At 37.7% G+C, this 15,989-nt stretch overlaps 1 protein-coding gene across 8 annotated transcripts in view; it reads left to right on the forward strand.

The window, feature by feature from the left end:
- Positions 1-15,989, forward strand: part of LMNTD1 (lamin tail domain containing 1) — a 446,849-nt gene that overhangs the window by 260,970 nt on the left and 169,890 nt on the right. The gene's annotated exons all lie outside the window — the stretch shown is intronic.

Here is a 15,989-nt window from a genome sequence, read left to right on the forward strand (position 1 = left end):
TACGCTACCTAAAGTCAAATTTAAAGGGATTATGCTATGATACAAGGTACCATCTAAGATGCTTGCAAGATGGCCATTGTATACTGCAATATTCATATATATATATGAAGTATATATGAATACTTTAGTCCTAAGAATCATATATATATGAAGTATATATGAATACTTTAGTCCTAAGAATCACCATATATTATGAACATATACTTGGCAGTCTGCTTATGTGTATGTATATGTTAAAAATCAGGACTGTAAATCCTGCATGAAAATGCTGGAATTTGAAAGAGCTGCATGGAGTTAAAGTTTATAGCATGGAGTTAAAGTTTATAGCATGGGAGGTTGCCCCTTTGTCACAACTTGAAACACCACCACGGCTTGAGGCATAGAGATGAAAGTCCTATAACTCAAAATAGGCTAAAACAAGAAAGTGGCTGCTATTGAAGCATTTAAGAAGACCAAAACTTATTTATATTATATCGTCTTCAAGTTGGGTATAATGTATAAGCACCCTATCTTTTCAAAAGGAAATTTCAGGCCAACTATTTAAGTATATCATTTCTTGGCCAGATTTTTTTGCCTTCAGTATAGGTGTGGTTTTGGTTCTCCCATGTTCCATCTTAAAGGAATTGTCAGCAAGATCCAATACCAATTACTTCATACCTGAGCACTATGATAACTCTATTTCTCTTTATCTCATCACAAAACCCTGTAATAGCTACCGAAGTCTTTTTCGTCATTCATCATTCTATCAGCAGTTTTTTGATGGCCTAAGGCACTAACTGTGCTATACTGATGTAGATCTTAAGCTGTTCATTCTACATGGATCTTGAGCTGTTCATTCCACATCAGTATATTCCAAGAGGCAGATACAACCCCAGGTTTAAATAAGCCAGAACAAAGCTTTGAACTTTGTATTATGTATTTGTATTATGCCCTCTCTTTTTAGATATACAGATATACAACCAAACAACTTGGTAAAACCACTGTATAAAGTAGATACATATCTGCCTTCAAATAAAAAATTTTAAGGTATTCTGATTATTTGAAGGATCAGAAAGTCATAATGTTTGTTAGTCTAGGCCTTTCCAGTTGTAAATGCCACAATGGGATTAAATACATACAGATTTTATTTCTGTGAGAGAAAAATTGGTGGGAGTCCGAGAAGGTGCTGTGCAAGGACCAAGCACAAGAAAAGGGAAGGAAAGTCATATGGAAGGATTCTAGACTACCATGCAGCCTAAGGAAGATTCAGCAAGACTCTCAGGAAGTTCTCCAGCCAAACATGGCTGTCAAAGGCATTCTGAATCTCCCAGGAATGGATCTATTTTAGTAGCCCTGCCAATGCTCAGCCCTAACCTGGGAGCAGCCCAGTGCTGATTTGTACTAAGCATGGCCTTAGTACAAACCGGGGAATGGATTTGGGAGCATGGCAGCTGGGCCCTGATCAAGTTCTCTGTGGTTACCTTCTCATGCCCACCACAGTTATTTTCTTAAAATATGAAATATAGTTCAGGATTTAGGAATTCATTTTATATAAAACATCCAAATCCACCTAATTGTAATTTCTGTCACAATAGGACTTGTATATTATATTACTTCAAACAAGGCTGGGCACAATACAAACTACAACAACCAGGCCTCAAAGCAATATACTTCATAAATGGAGAGCAAAGGAATCTGCCAAGGTCCCAGAGTTGAGCTGATTTAATCTACATCTTGAATCTGTGTTTAGCAGCTTGGGCAAAAACAGAAACACATTAGGCTACTCTTGTTTTCTATTTATGACAAAAGAAAGCCAATAAATTTAATACCATCATTCTTCCTGGAACTAAACTCAAACAGGAATTTTATTACTTGCTTCCCTGTACAAAGAACACTCACTACCATAATGGGTCATATCTCCAATTGTGGATTTATAAAAGGATCATAAAATGCAGTTCAAGGAGATGATTCTTGTATTGGCCTATGCTAAAGGTAGAGGACTTAACAGTAAGCTGTAACTTGGTCAAGGAATTTCTTTTTGGCTTTAATAATAATGATTCAAAAACCCATTCCTTCAGGTATTCTAAAATAATGCTGGGAAGAAAACTCAAAAAACTCAGAAGAGAAGATAATAAGCCTGCTCATTAGACTTGGCTAGACTTCCCAATTACCTAAAATTGTAGAAAGGTCTTCAGCCGATCTTTGAGGGATGTAAATTTATAGGAGAATTTATAATCAGGGTTTTCTAAAGTGTGTTATATGTATCATCCATAGCTCAAGTGAAGATGTAAGAGGATAAACAAAATTTTTAATAATGTCATTTTAATATGTTTTAATAAATATATAACTAGTTCATTGAAGCCATGAGTTCACAGATAAAATTAAGAAAAAAAGATTTAAGACAGCTATTAAATTATAGTATATGGGTCAGCAGACATGGAAAAAATCAAATAGTGAGGATGATACTATAACAGGCTAGATAATGGCCCCCAAAGATGTCCAACACTAATCCCCAAATCTGTGAATGTTCACTTACATGGTGAAAGGGATTTTGCAAATATGATTAAGCTAAGGATCTTGAGACGAAATTACCTTGGATTATCCTGGAGGGCCCAATGATGTAATTACAAGTGTTCTTAAGAGGGAGACAGGAGGGTCAAAGACAAAGGAATGGGAGATGTGACGAGGAAGCAAGAGGTTGGAGTGTTGTTAGGAAGGGGCCACAGGCCAAGGAACACAGGCGGCCTCTAGAAGCTGAAAAATAAAAGGAACAAATTCTCTGTAGCTCCAGGAAGGAACCAGCCTCGCCAACAACCTGATTGTAAACTTATTTAAAAGACTTGTTTTAGGCTTCTGACCTCCAGAACTGTAAGAAAGGAAATGCCTCTTGTTTTAAGCCTATGATAATTTATAGCAGCAGAAATAGGAAACTAATACAGATATTCATCAAATGACTGACATTTGTGAAACATTGCTTTAGCAAGTGTCTGAGTGCAGGTATTTTATGTTATTTATTAAGGCAACAGTCACAAACTACAGATGCCAGATTTGTTGTAATTTGTGTATTCATCACTTAACAAATATTTCTGCAAGTTACTCATTCCCCTGCTATATAATTCATCTGTAACTGGACACTTGAAATCAGTTTTGTAATTTAATGATAATAATGGAGGAATTAATAGCATTTATAGAGCATTAAGCAGGCATGACACTGTTCTAAGCACTTTATACATATTATTTAGCCTTCTGGGATAGTTTCTGTTATAATCCTATTTTATAGATTGACTTTGCTGAGGAATGGAGAAGTAAAATAACTTCTCCAACATCACAGCTGGAACCAGCTTTAAACCTGCAGGTCTGTTTTTGTCTGGAGCCTGGGTTTTCATCATATTTAAGGAGTCCTGAATGTTCTCTTTCCATTTCCTTGCCTAAATTGGTCTTCAGTTCTCCTTTACAATGATGTTGTACTCTTTTCATTAAGTGATCATTCTTCTGGTTGTAGAAACCAAAGCAAAATAAGAATACTTCTGCCTTCCCTCTACCATCTGATAACATTAAAGCATTTTCCTATCCACTGTTTGTTAATAATTTTCTCAATAGGAAGCTACTTCAAATATAAGTTAATATAAAGTAAAATAGTTTTAATAACACTAAACAAAAATCATGGAGAAGTAATAAAAATGTAATATTCAGTTAAAATGCCATTAATTTTCTTTACAGGAATTTAGAGTAGTCTGTGCTTTTGCCCTTGCTTCTTAGAAAAGCAATATGGACCTTCCCCGTTACTGTGGAATCTTAAAAGGCATTTAGGCGCTTTGGGCTTCAGGTCCCTCTTCTGCGAAATTACAGTTGGGCTGAAAACTCCCCAAGGCTTCTTTGAATTCTTGAATTCAATGACTGCAATACATATATTTATTTCTTTTGGGAAGAATAATTCAACAGAACCCTGCCTGTTAATATGACACAGGACCCTGATTTACCAGACATGTCTAAGAGCCATGTGCCTTTGATGCTGGACTCATTACTTATCTTGCAGGCTGCTTATGAAATGTGTTCCCTTTCAGTGGGTGGGGCCATTTCATAATGTATGTTTGCTTGAATAGTCTACTTGCTCCTGTGAACTTCCTACCTCTTGGTGAAAATCAGAAACTGACCACCCATTTATTGTTTTAGTTTAATCTTCTTTAATTTAGTTCTCCAAATACTGCCTGCTTCAGCCACATACATTATTAATACGTAACATCATTTGGCTAACAGACTCAGAAATGTCCAAAGTCAAGAATTTCATGGAAGGAATATCCACATTAGGTGTATGGTTGGACCAGATGACCTGTTAGGGTTTTCTGGGGAATGTCATCATTTTAACAGTGAAGGTCCCAGATCCCAGGAATCCCTCAGTCCTGGGATGGTTAGTTGCCCTTTCTAAGGTCCCTTAAATCCTGACTTTAGATTGGTGCTGTCCAGAAGAATTTTCTGCAATGATGGAAATATTCTATACCTAAACTATTCAATTCAGTAGACTCGTGTGGCTGTTGAGTACCAGAAATATGAACAGCACAATTGAGGAACTGAATTTTTAATTTAATTAAAGTGTAACAAGTGGCTACTATATGGGACAGCACAGCTATAGGTGATGCCATGAACATGATCATTAGTGAGCTGCTTCGTGCAACAGCCCTAAGGGAAGCACCCTGGAAAGCAGTCTGAATGAACACTTGTCTAACACTCAACCCACCAGCTTTATTTCCTATATCCATTGTTATACCGACAAGGCAGTGTAAGTTTATCCAGGAATATTGATAAGATGTACCTTTATCACTCTCGAGGTCAAAGGATAGATTCCATGATGGCTTTTTGAGAAACATGTGATTTAAGATGTGTATTTAGTCTGAGTTTCAATAGATGAGTAAGCACATCCAAATAAAAGCACTCTAGTAATTAGTACTTTGTGGTTCTGCTGTTAAGACATAAACAGCTGTGGATTTTAGGTATATGGAGACTGAGCCCTTTGTGATCTAGCCTAGTGGTTTAGTGAAGCTTAGGGACATTATACCGAATTAAGTTCCAATTTGGAATGAAGACTGATTTAAAATTTTCCTATGAGAAACCCAGAGAACTGAAGTTTGCTTTATTATATTAAAGTGAGCAGTCAGCAGACAGAAAAACACAACATTACATCCTAAAGGAGAAAGAGAGTTTTCTTGAATTGCAGAATGTTGACACCATACATCTGTCTGACATCAAAGCTGTTGGTTATAAATCTTGCAGATAACTGATCATCCCAAATCCACAAAGGCAGAAGTTGAAAGAGAAGTTGGAACATCAGAAGAGGCAAAGAAACTCCACAGCCCCTGAAGGAGTTGAAGCCAGTTACAGTGTGACATATATCTTAGGTTTCTGCAGAACTTGGCTGTCCATTTAAATGCTAATGTGCAACCCTGGCATATCCTAGGAATTAAAGTGCTGAAGCAGGCAACAGCACTGGAAATTTCAGACCGTTGTTGAATATTTAGCATCCATGTGCTAAAGAGCTCAGGTATACTTTTAAATGTCAGAGAACACACCACAGCTTTCACTATGCTCTGCTATGAATTCTTTGGCAATGTGCCACTTTTTAAAGAAAGTATGAGTGCAGTTTTGAGTTTTCAAGTGATTTTTATTAAGTTGATCTGAGAAGCAAAACAAGTGGTCATTACCTACAATTTATACATAGGGTATTCAAAATTTCTTCCTGGTTAAAAGGTTTTGTTTTATCTCTTAAAGTTTCAATCATCTTCAACTATGAGAACTGAAAACAGAAATTTCAAGCAAATCTCAGATTTTCTTCTCATTTTATTACTCTGAATTTAATACTGTAGCACATCAAAACTATATTAATATATCACTGAGCCAGCAACAAGCAGACACTTAGAGAGGTAGTAATAACATGTTATTGAATTTGGTACCTTGAGAAAAGGAAGAAGCTATCCCAAGGTTTAGAGTGAGCTTCAGGAAGGTCAATTATATAGGGAAATATAGCTGCTAGATGGGCAACTGCTATAATCTCTAGAGAGTACGGGTTCTTGGTATCCAGTCAACAGTTATATGCAGATTATCATTCATGTGTTGGGCGTTGGGCTAGGTGCTGGGGATGTAATAATAATAATCATAATCATAATTATAATCATAATCAGGCTCTCATATACTGATTGCCCTGTGAGTAGCACTATATAAGTGCTTTACATATGTTAATTCATTTAATCCGGTGAGGACGTAATCCAACTTGTAGGTGTAAGCACCCTTATGAGGTAAGTATTTATGGACAGGGAAGTTGAGGCAAGAGATTATGTAATTTGGCCAAATTAATACAGCTTATAATTAATGAAAATGGGATTAAAACCCATATAGTCTTATCTTAAAATTTACACTCTTAAAACCCCTATACATAGTGCTTTAATCCTTAATGTTACATTCCAGTAACATTTGACCATTCTTCTATTCCAAATTTCTTTAGGTATTTGGCTTTTTAAAAAATAAAATGTTGACTCTCACTAGATGATAAATGCCTTGAGATTTTCCCCTAGTGTGATGGTTTGCCCATATCTGGTCTTCTGTAAATGTTTGTGGTACAGTCAGTGTACAGTAAGAAGAAAGGTTTTGGAGCTGGATAGAACCTGGATAGAATCCCAGCTCAACTACTTACTCAATGTATGAACTTAGTTTCTTCATCTGTAAAATGGAAAGAATGGAGTTATTGTGAGGATCAAATGAGATATAAAATTTTTAGCACAGTACTTGGCACATGACAGGCTTGCAATGAAAGCTCACTGTTATTAGTTAAATAAATTACTTGTTTTAAAAATTGTTAACCATTATTTTATCTTTAAACTAGAGATGAACTTAGAAATATGGAGCCATAAAAGACCTGAGAGAATATAGACCAAATTCTAGAGCTGAGGAAAATGAGGTCTAGTTAGACTAGAACCCTGATAGTTTAATGTTCACTCAGGTCTCTTTATATAGAGATCTTTTCTCCCTCCCTTCATCCCTTCCCTTCTTCTATTACTTTATTTACTCACTCAATATATTTTTTATTAAGTACCTACCTAGGTACCAGGCTCTGTAATAAGGATAAATCAAGTAGTGAGTTTCCACTCCTGACCCAATTTCTTCTCTACCAGTGGCTCAGAGTGTGAATCCTGGACAAGCAACAGTTGCATTGCTTGGTGTGATGGTTAACTTTGCTGAGCCATGGGGTACCTAGACCTTTTGTCAAACATTATTCTGTATAGGTCTGTGAGTATGTTTCTGGATGAGACTAACATTTGAATTGGTAGGTTGAGTAAAGCAGATAGACCTCCCTGATGTGGTTGAGCCTCATCTAATCAAAGACCTGAATAGAACATAAAGGCTGAGTAAGAGGGAATGTCATCTTCATGAGGTCCCAATAGTTCATTTTTGCTTTTAATTCCCTTCCCTTTGGAGATGTGTCAAGTAAGAAATTGCTGCAGCTGAGGTCAGAGAGGTTGTTGCCTGCTTTCTCCTCTAGGGTTTTGATGGTTTCCTGTCTCATATTCAGGTCCATCATCCATTTTGAGTTTATTTTCGTGCATGGTGTAAGAAAGTGGTCTAGTTTCATTCTTCTGCATGTTGCTGTCCAGTTCTCCCAGCACCATTTGTTAAAGAGACTGTCTTTTTTCCATCAGATATTCATTCCTGCTTTGTCAAAGATTGGTTGGCCATACTTTTGTGGGTCCAATTCTGGAGTCCCTATTCTATTCCATTGGTCTATGTGTCTGTTTTTGTGCCAATACCATGCTGTCTTGATGATTACAGCTTTGTAGTAGAGGCTAAAGTCTGGGATTGTGATGCCTCCTGCTTTGGTCTTCTTCTTCAATATTACTTTGGCTATTCAGGGTCTTCTGTCGCTCCATACAAATTTTAGGATTGCTTGTTCTAGCTTCAAGAAGAATGCTCGTGCAGTTTGATTGGGATTACATTGAATGTGTAGATTGCTTTGGGTAGTATTGACAGTTTAACAATATTTATTCTTCCAGTAGTAGGAGGGAATTTCAGCCTGTCTGCATGAGCTGGGATAAACCTCTTTTCTTGCCTTTGGACTTGAATTAAAAAATTGGTTGTTTTTGGGTCTCAGTCCTGCTGGCCTTTGGACTAGAACTTAGACCATAAGCTCTCCTAGTTCTCAGGACTTCAGATTCAGGCTTAAATTTACACTATTAGCTCTCTTGGGTTTCCGGCTTGCTGACTGCAGCTCTTGGGACTTCTCAGCCCCTCTAACTACCTGAGCCAATTTCTTATCAGTCAGTCAGTCCTATTGGTTCTGTTTCTCAGGAGAATGCTAATACACTTGGGAATTCCATTCAGGGTCTACCCTGAGATTGAGCCCATCAATTTGTATTTTACCAACCCCCCCCCCCCAGGTAATTATTACATGCACTGACACTTAAGAACTGCTGTATTTAAGGGGCTCCTGGTGGCTCAGTCGGTTAAGCATCCGACTTCAGCTCATGTCACGATCTTAAGGTTCATGAGTTCAAACACCATGTCAGGCTCTGTGCAGACACTTCACAGAGCCTGGACCCTGCTTCAGATTCTGTGTCTCCTTCTCTTTCTACCCTCCTGCACTTGTGCTCTATCTGTCTCTCTCTCTCTCAAAATAGATAAACATTAAAAAAAAAAAAAAAAAAAAAAAAAAAAAAGGAGAACTCCTGTATTTAAGACACACATCCTTGATTGCCCAGAACAATGAGGAGGGCAGCATTTTAATACCAGCACAGTTAAACTCCTGAGTCATGATTTATTTTTAGATCTCACAAATGAATGTCACCTCCCTGAACTAGCCCATTTTGACAGAATACCTTCCCTTCAGTAACAACCAGGAGACCCTGGTTGTCCAATTTCTTAATGAGCTTAGTGCATATAAATATAAATGTGAACATTCTGAATATCTGTTGTTGGTGTTGTTCCATATAAATACATTCTAAAGACTAAGTAAAACAGGTAAAAAATGTCCCCTCAAACCCTCAAAGGATTCTAATTGTTTTTACCTTTAGTGTGGGATGGACCTTATCTAAAGCAAGCAAGCTACAGAGACAACAAAGCATTTTTACTCTTAGAGTGTTCAGCAGAGCCTGCTGGAGTTACACAGTGCTTCCTCCCCAGGCATCGTGATCTTCATTATTCCTTCCCCGTGATTAAACATGCAGCTCTGCTTTCAGACTCTTCAAGGGCAATCAGAGGAGCTACAGGAATTCACATTCTGCTGTTCCGTTACCAAAACACTTACACTGTCCTCATGGCTGTTCTGGGTTTTTGTGAACTATTGGTGGTGCATGTTTGCCGTTTGCATAGTAGGAGTCCGTCAGTAAAGAAGGTCACAGACTTTTTTTATTTTTTCCTCAAGGAAGATTATCTGGAAAGAGTTTCATTTCTTTCCTAACAGAAAGGACACTTGAACAGGTAATAGACCTTTTGTGTCAAACACATTGTACCAGCACGTGATCCATGAGTGGTGTTCCACAGCAGTAAAACAGACCTTCAGCCAAATGGCATGTTCTGGAATTCTTTGTAGGCAGATCAGCAGTCAGTTTTTTAGTGCATATACACAACAAATGGATTATAATATGTTGTGGGTTATTAATCAAACAATCCAAGCTTACATTTGTCATCATCCACAAATATTCCTTGAGAGCTACTATGTACAAGCCAGTATCCAATGGCATGGTACACAGACACAAACACAAAAATGCTAAATCATAGTCATTAACCCCAAGTATGTATTAAGTACCTACTGTGTACAAGCCAGTGTTCTAGGCAATCATGCATAGCTATAAACTCAAAAGCCATTTGATGAGTGCCTTTATGTATTAAGCATATTTATTAAGGCATTTATATATATTTTTTCCTCTTTAGATCCTTTCAACATTGATATGAAGCAGGCATTATTGTCACCATTTTATAGATGAGACAGTGACATAGAGTTGTTAAATAATTTGCTCAGAATCACTTATTTTTGTGAAATGGAAGAATCTGATCTTAAATCCTTATCTTTCTGAATCTGAACATTGTATATTTGTGTGTGTGTGTGCTTCCAGAAGTTTTTATCTAAATGGTAAGTCAGAACACATACATTAAAAAATAAACAAACAAATAAATAAATAAGTAAGCAGAGACAAACAAACACAACCAACCTCTACAACAATGCAAATCTGCAAATACAAAGTGACAGGTGAAGGATATAAAGAATAAGTATCAAAAAACAGATGGCGATGGATACTGTTCTACCAAGGTCCTGCTGGTAAATCAGAAACCACACCAGGTTTGGGTTTTTGTTTGTCATTTTTTTTGAGACAGAGAGCAGGGAGCAGAGGGAGAGAGAGAGAGAATCTGAAGCAGGCTCCATGCTCAGCACAGAGCCTGACAAGGGGCTCCTTCCCATGACCCTGGGATCATGATCTGAGCCAAAATCAAGAGTCAGATGTCCAACTGACTCAGTCACCCAGGCACCCTCCACAACATCAAGTATTTTTAAAAAGAGATTGACCAAATGGGTATTAGAGAACTGAAAAGGAAAAAGGGAACCCAGAGGTAACTGCAGGAAGCAGCTCCCGCTCCTACACTGTGGAAACAAAACCAAGAGGTTGGAAGTATCAGAACTTAAAAGCTCTAAGGAGGGGTCCTGCCCAGTTGAACCAGACCTCTGAGGAGGGGTCACTAACTGGCTGGTAATTCTGAGAGGGGTTGTTTTTAAAAAAATTTTTTTTTTCAACGTTTATTTATTTTTGGGACAGAGAGAGACAGAGCATGAACGGAGGAGGGGCAGAGAGAGAGAGGGAGACACAGAATCGGAAACAGGCTCCAGGCTCTGAGCCATCAGCCCAGAGCCTGACGCGGGGCTCGAACTCACAGACCGCGAGATCGTGACCTGGCTGAAGTCGGACGCTTAACCGACTGCGCCACCCAGGCGCCCCCGAGAGGGGTTGTTAAAGCTGATTCTGGGAAGGTGGTGGGAAACAAATCTGAAAATTACAACCAATTAATACTGGAGTAACTGCTGCAGATGAAAAATAAATAAATTAGTTAATTAAAACAAAACAAAGCAAAACAAAACAAAACAAAACAAAAAAACATTGCTGCTGAGATGCCCAAAGATATGGGAAGCAACCAGGATATCTGGAAGAAAGAGAGAAAGTACCTTCTCTTCCTTCAGCCTCTCAGTCAGCCTCTTACACTGCCATTCGCAGGGCCTAGCATGGACCCCCAACAAAGGAAAAATGTCTATTCCTGAAATCCTCATTGCTTCTAAGTTCACCCAAGTGGGGCATAGACCACATGATGGCCCACCTCTGCACTGACTAGTTCATGAACTTGAGGAGAGGCCTAATGTATGCAGAATTCAGTTTCATTTATCCCCTCTGCTCCATTTGGTGCAACTCCACTCATGCTCTTGGCTCTTTTCATTCTTTTGGGTTAAATAAAGTAACATTTGCCAGGTTGTCCACCTAGCAGGTAGACATTTTTCTGGTTTTCCACCACCAATTTAATGACTAGTACATGAGTCTACTGATTTATGTCCTTTTAATTCTGCTCATTGCTCCTGATACCTTGCCCCCTCTAACGGTACAGATTTTAGTCCCACTAAATATGCCTTTCTGATTGTCTTCTTTTTACCAATGGAAGCCTTCATCTGTTTATATTTTCTTTTTCTACATTATTATCTTCTGATCAGAACTGGTTATCACTTTTTCCCCAAATTGTAGATGAAATTCCTGGGATCTGGGGTTTCAGAGGAAAGGATACTTAGAACAAAAAGAATCCTCAAGTAAAATAAATCATTGGTTCTCTACACTTCAGACCAGTGCTAATTTATGATGAAGTTTTCCCTAGTGAAAAATAAAGACAATATCAAGAACTAAGAGAGGCAACAAGGCATGATGGTTAAAAGTGAGGGCTGTGGAGCCACTTGACCTGGTTTGAATTCTGGTTCTGTAATCTTTGAGAAGTTACTTAGCCCTACTGTACCTTAGTTTTTTCATCTGTATGGTGGTTGTAATAAAAATATCTGTCCTATGGGGTATTATGAGGATTCCATTAGTTATTACATATAAGCACATAAAACAGCACTCGATAAATGCAAGTAATATTATTTTTAGATAGTTTAACTATACTAATGGTTATTTTTTGGGGGAATAACTGCCTTATAAAAAGAGATAACATTATTACTACTTTTTTTTTAATTTGAAAATGCTCCTTCTTAGATTAAATGGAGTTAACAATCGATATGGTGAAATCTAAAAGTCCTAGAACACTGTTATAAAACACTCCTAAGATATATAAAGAAAGGAACAAAAATAAAACAAGAATTTGTGCAGGGATTTTAAGTTTATAAAGTATGAATTTACCCTTTTAACATGGATGTACTCGCTGCCACCCATAGGCCAGACCCTGGGACTATCCTAGAAATGCCATGATGAGCAAGATAGACATAGTTCCTATCCTCAGAGTGGTGGCAGTTTAGTAGAGCTTTTCATGTAACTTGTTTAATTTGTTCCTGATAATCATCCTGGAGAAGGATATTGTTGTTATCATTATCAACATCATCATCATCATCATCATCATCATCATCATCATCATCACTATCATCATCCCTATTTTCAATAATAAACTGAAGCCTCAGAAGGGGGAGAGATCCCATTCCTTGTGTTGTACAGCAGACAAAATTTGTGGTTCTTTTCACTACAACATAATGATAGACTATGTGTAGGCCTATTCCTTCTGCCAGGCAATGTATCTCTGTTCTCATAATGGGATCCTGTGGGAATATGTGCTTAATAAACTTGTGTAAAGGTCAGCTTTTCTGGAACACATCTAGTCTGTGAAATAAGACTGAGTATAGAATTGAGTTTTTCCCCCAAAAGAACAGTTAGCTAGAGAATTTAACAATTGAGTCTCTAACCCTTTCACCTCTTATTTGTTGAGTATGAAGGGTCTGAAGTGTATCTTTAATGTCTCTGGCCTCTTCTTTCCCCCTTCTTTACGACCTTTTGCTCCAATGTCCCCCAAAAGGAGACTTGACTATGGTAATATGCCTTGTGGATCTGCAAGAAGGAGTGCAGTGCATACATTGGTTCTCTTCTCTTTCTACCCATTTATTTTTTAGATGCCATTATCTTTTGAACAATGCCTGCTAAGGGGTCATTTGATAATGATTTAAGATGATAAAAATCTTAAGTCTCAAAGGAAAGGAATTCTGAATGGTACTCAATGGTGTTGTACATGCACTCTCTGCTTAAATCATAGCATATTGGCTTTCTGCTCTTAGTTTTTTTAGTTTTGATCCATTAATCTCTCATGAAGCTATAGTCTTTGGAGTGAGATATTCATGTTACATCCACACCACAAGCTTTTGAAGTAGTATGGTAGGTGCCTTTCATATGTAAGCTTATAAATCCTTACAACAGTCCCACCAGGTAGATACCTGGAGTACAAAAGAGGAAACAAAAATTGCTTTTAAATCTACCTCCCTCCTTACATGAATTTTTTAAAATAACGATATGGAGATGTAATTAAATAAAAGATTTACAGATAAGTTAAGTAAATAAGTCACCCAACTAAAAAGGTTTGAAGCTAAGATTTGAACCCAGAGCTCTCTGGCACCAAATCTCTGTTTTTCCTTTTATACTAGCACTTCCCAAACTGTATACAGCCAGACATGATTTCCACAAGGTATTAATAATGCTATTCCTAGGAAGACATCCATTATCAAGTATGTTTGGGAAAGAGTGAACACCCTTGATTCCTTTGGAGATTGGCGGTGTATACTATGTAGCAAATTAAGACTTTCAGACATCCTGTTGAGTACAAAAAAAAAAAAAAAAAAAACTGTTTATTTGGCCTACACTAGCATTTGAGTTTCAACTTCCTTACTGATTTAAACACTTAACAACATTTGCTGTAGGATAGAGAAAATGGGGCTTTGCAATGCATCAGTCAAAATAGTGAGAAAACAGGGACAACTGCTAGACTTGGATAAAGAATTTCCCCATAGAGCCAGGGTCACTGTCTGAATCAAGATGGTCTGCTGAAATCCAGAAGATAGAGTTAATGATGGTCTTTGGAATGGAACGTGTCATGTAGGGAATAGAAAAGGTCATTCAAAAGAAAGAGTGTTCTAAGTGGAAAGGCCCCCATTTAGCTGAAAGCACTATCTACTTACAGTGTGCTGAATGGGCAGGAAGAGGCTGCAATTAAAAAGAGATTTATTACATGATAATTTTATGTATAGTTATTGTTGGGTCCTTTCTCATTCTACAGATCAAGGGCAGTTAGAGAGACTGACTCATTTTCCTAGGGTGAATAAACATCTTGGTTTGTAGGACTTTCAAGTCTAAAGTTGACCACTCTACATTTACTAAAAATGATTATTTGCAAAGGTTTTACTAATATTCAGGCCCCACATCCATGTGATCCAAAAACATTTTTAAAATGTATTCACTTTATCAAGAGAATTTATTACACACATAATTAATGATATTGTTTTGATACAGAGTGAAGCATTCTTGTATATTAGATGTTAATGGTATAATTTGGGATCTGTCAGGGATACATCAATTTCTTTATTCTTAGCAAATCAGAGCAGATCAGTGTAATTAATCTGATATTGGCCCCCTTAGTAATGTAGGCTTTGCCCAAGAAGACCTTGTGCCAATTCCAGGGCTGACAGGACAGACCCACCCAGGAGGTGGAAAGCACCAAGTTTTAGGGTTGTAGCAGCCTCCAGTAAGTGGTAAGCCATGAAAGTCCATGATGGGAGTTCATAGAGATTGACAGGCTGCATCTAGTTGGCCTGTATAAGAATAGCAGGCACATGGCCTCTGAATTAGAATCAAGGCAAAGCTTCAAGTGGTAGAACCAGCAAGAACAAAGGAGAGACAGTTCTCAAAGGCAAGGCAAGTGCAGGAGGCCCATGGGGACATTACAGAGGAGTGAGAGGCAATATGTAGACCAGTACAAAGGGGCTCACACCCTAATGTATGCAGGCAGCAAGGTGTTTAGTAGCATAGCACAAGCCAATGGACTCCCTCTAGGACATTTCATATTAAACTCTTTCTGACTGTGAAGAGATCAAGGGCCCCAGGCTTGTAAATATTTCCTGTCCAAGAAGGGCAAGACTGAACACATAGATGGAAGATCATCAGAACTAACCAGGAGAAGATACAGAAAGAGGAAATGGGGCCTACTAATTGCTGATTGCAGCAACTGCTCATTCAGTTCCTGAGGGCTTAGAAATTCTGGGAATTGATAAGTAGAAACCAACTGTGAACCAACTGAGTCTCCTAACCTACTCAGTATTGTGAGGAATGTATAGGGAAGACCTATAAATACTGTGTTTGCATGCATCTTCATCCTCTTTATGTCTTCTGAAGAAAGAATACTTGCTATGGGTGGGATTCTTCAGGAAACAGGACGTGGAGAATGTGGGACTTGGGCACAGAGCTCCATGTCATCTGATGTTAAGTAGTTAGTTTATTCCTAAAGAAGGAGGAAATGGAGGGATTTGGCAAAGCTGTCATCCTCTTTTTTTTTTTTTTTTTTTTTTAATCGTGTAGGGCCTCCTTTACAAAGAAGATAGCAGACTATTTATTTTCCAGTTAAAATGGAAGAATTGCTTTCTGAAATTTCAGTGTTAGAGTTCATGGTCCTGCATATCTTCTGTACCTAAATAAAAACATCTGATTTAAAGTAGACTGTTGTTGAATTATGATACCAAGAACCATGCCACCACACTCTAAAACCTTGCAAAATGAAAGCTCTTGTAAAGTTCCTTTTAAAATACTTTTTTTTTTTTTTTACAAGGACATCTTATAGAATGTTTCCAATGACTGGAGGGAAAATAAAGAGATTAATCACTTTATAAGCACCAATTAATGTGACTCTTTATGCTATTAGTGTCTTACTGGACAATCAATTTTTAAAAAGACATAAAAGTTTCTAGGATTTACATTGCTATG

Source organism: Puma concolor, chromosome B4 (assembly GCF_028749965.1).
Source record: "Puma concolor isolate L17-30 chromosome B4, mPumCon1.1.hap2, whole genome shotgun sequence".
In the NCBI taxonomy this organism is placed as follows: domain Eukaryota; kingdom Metazoa; phylum Chordata; class Mammalia; order Carnivora; family Felidae; genus Puma; species Puma concolor.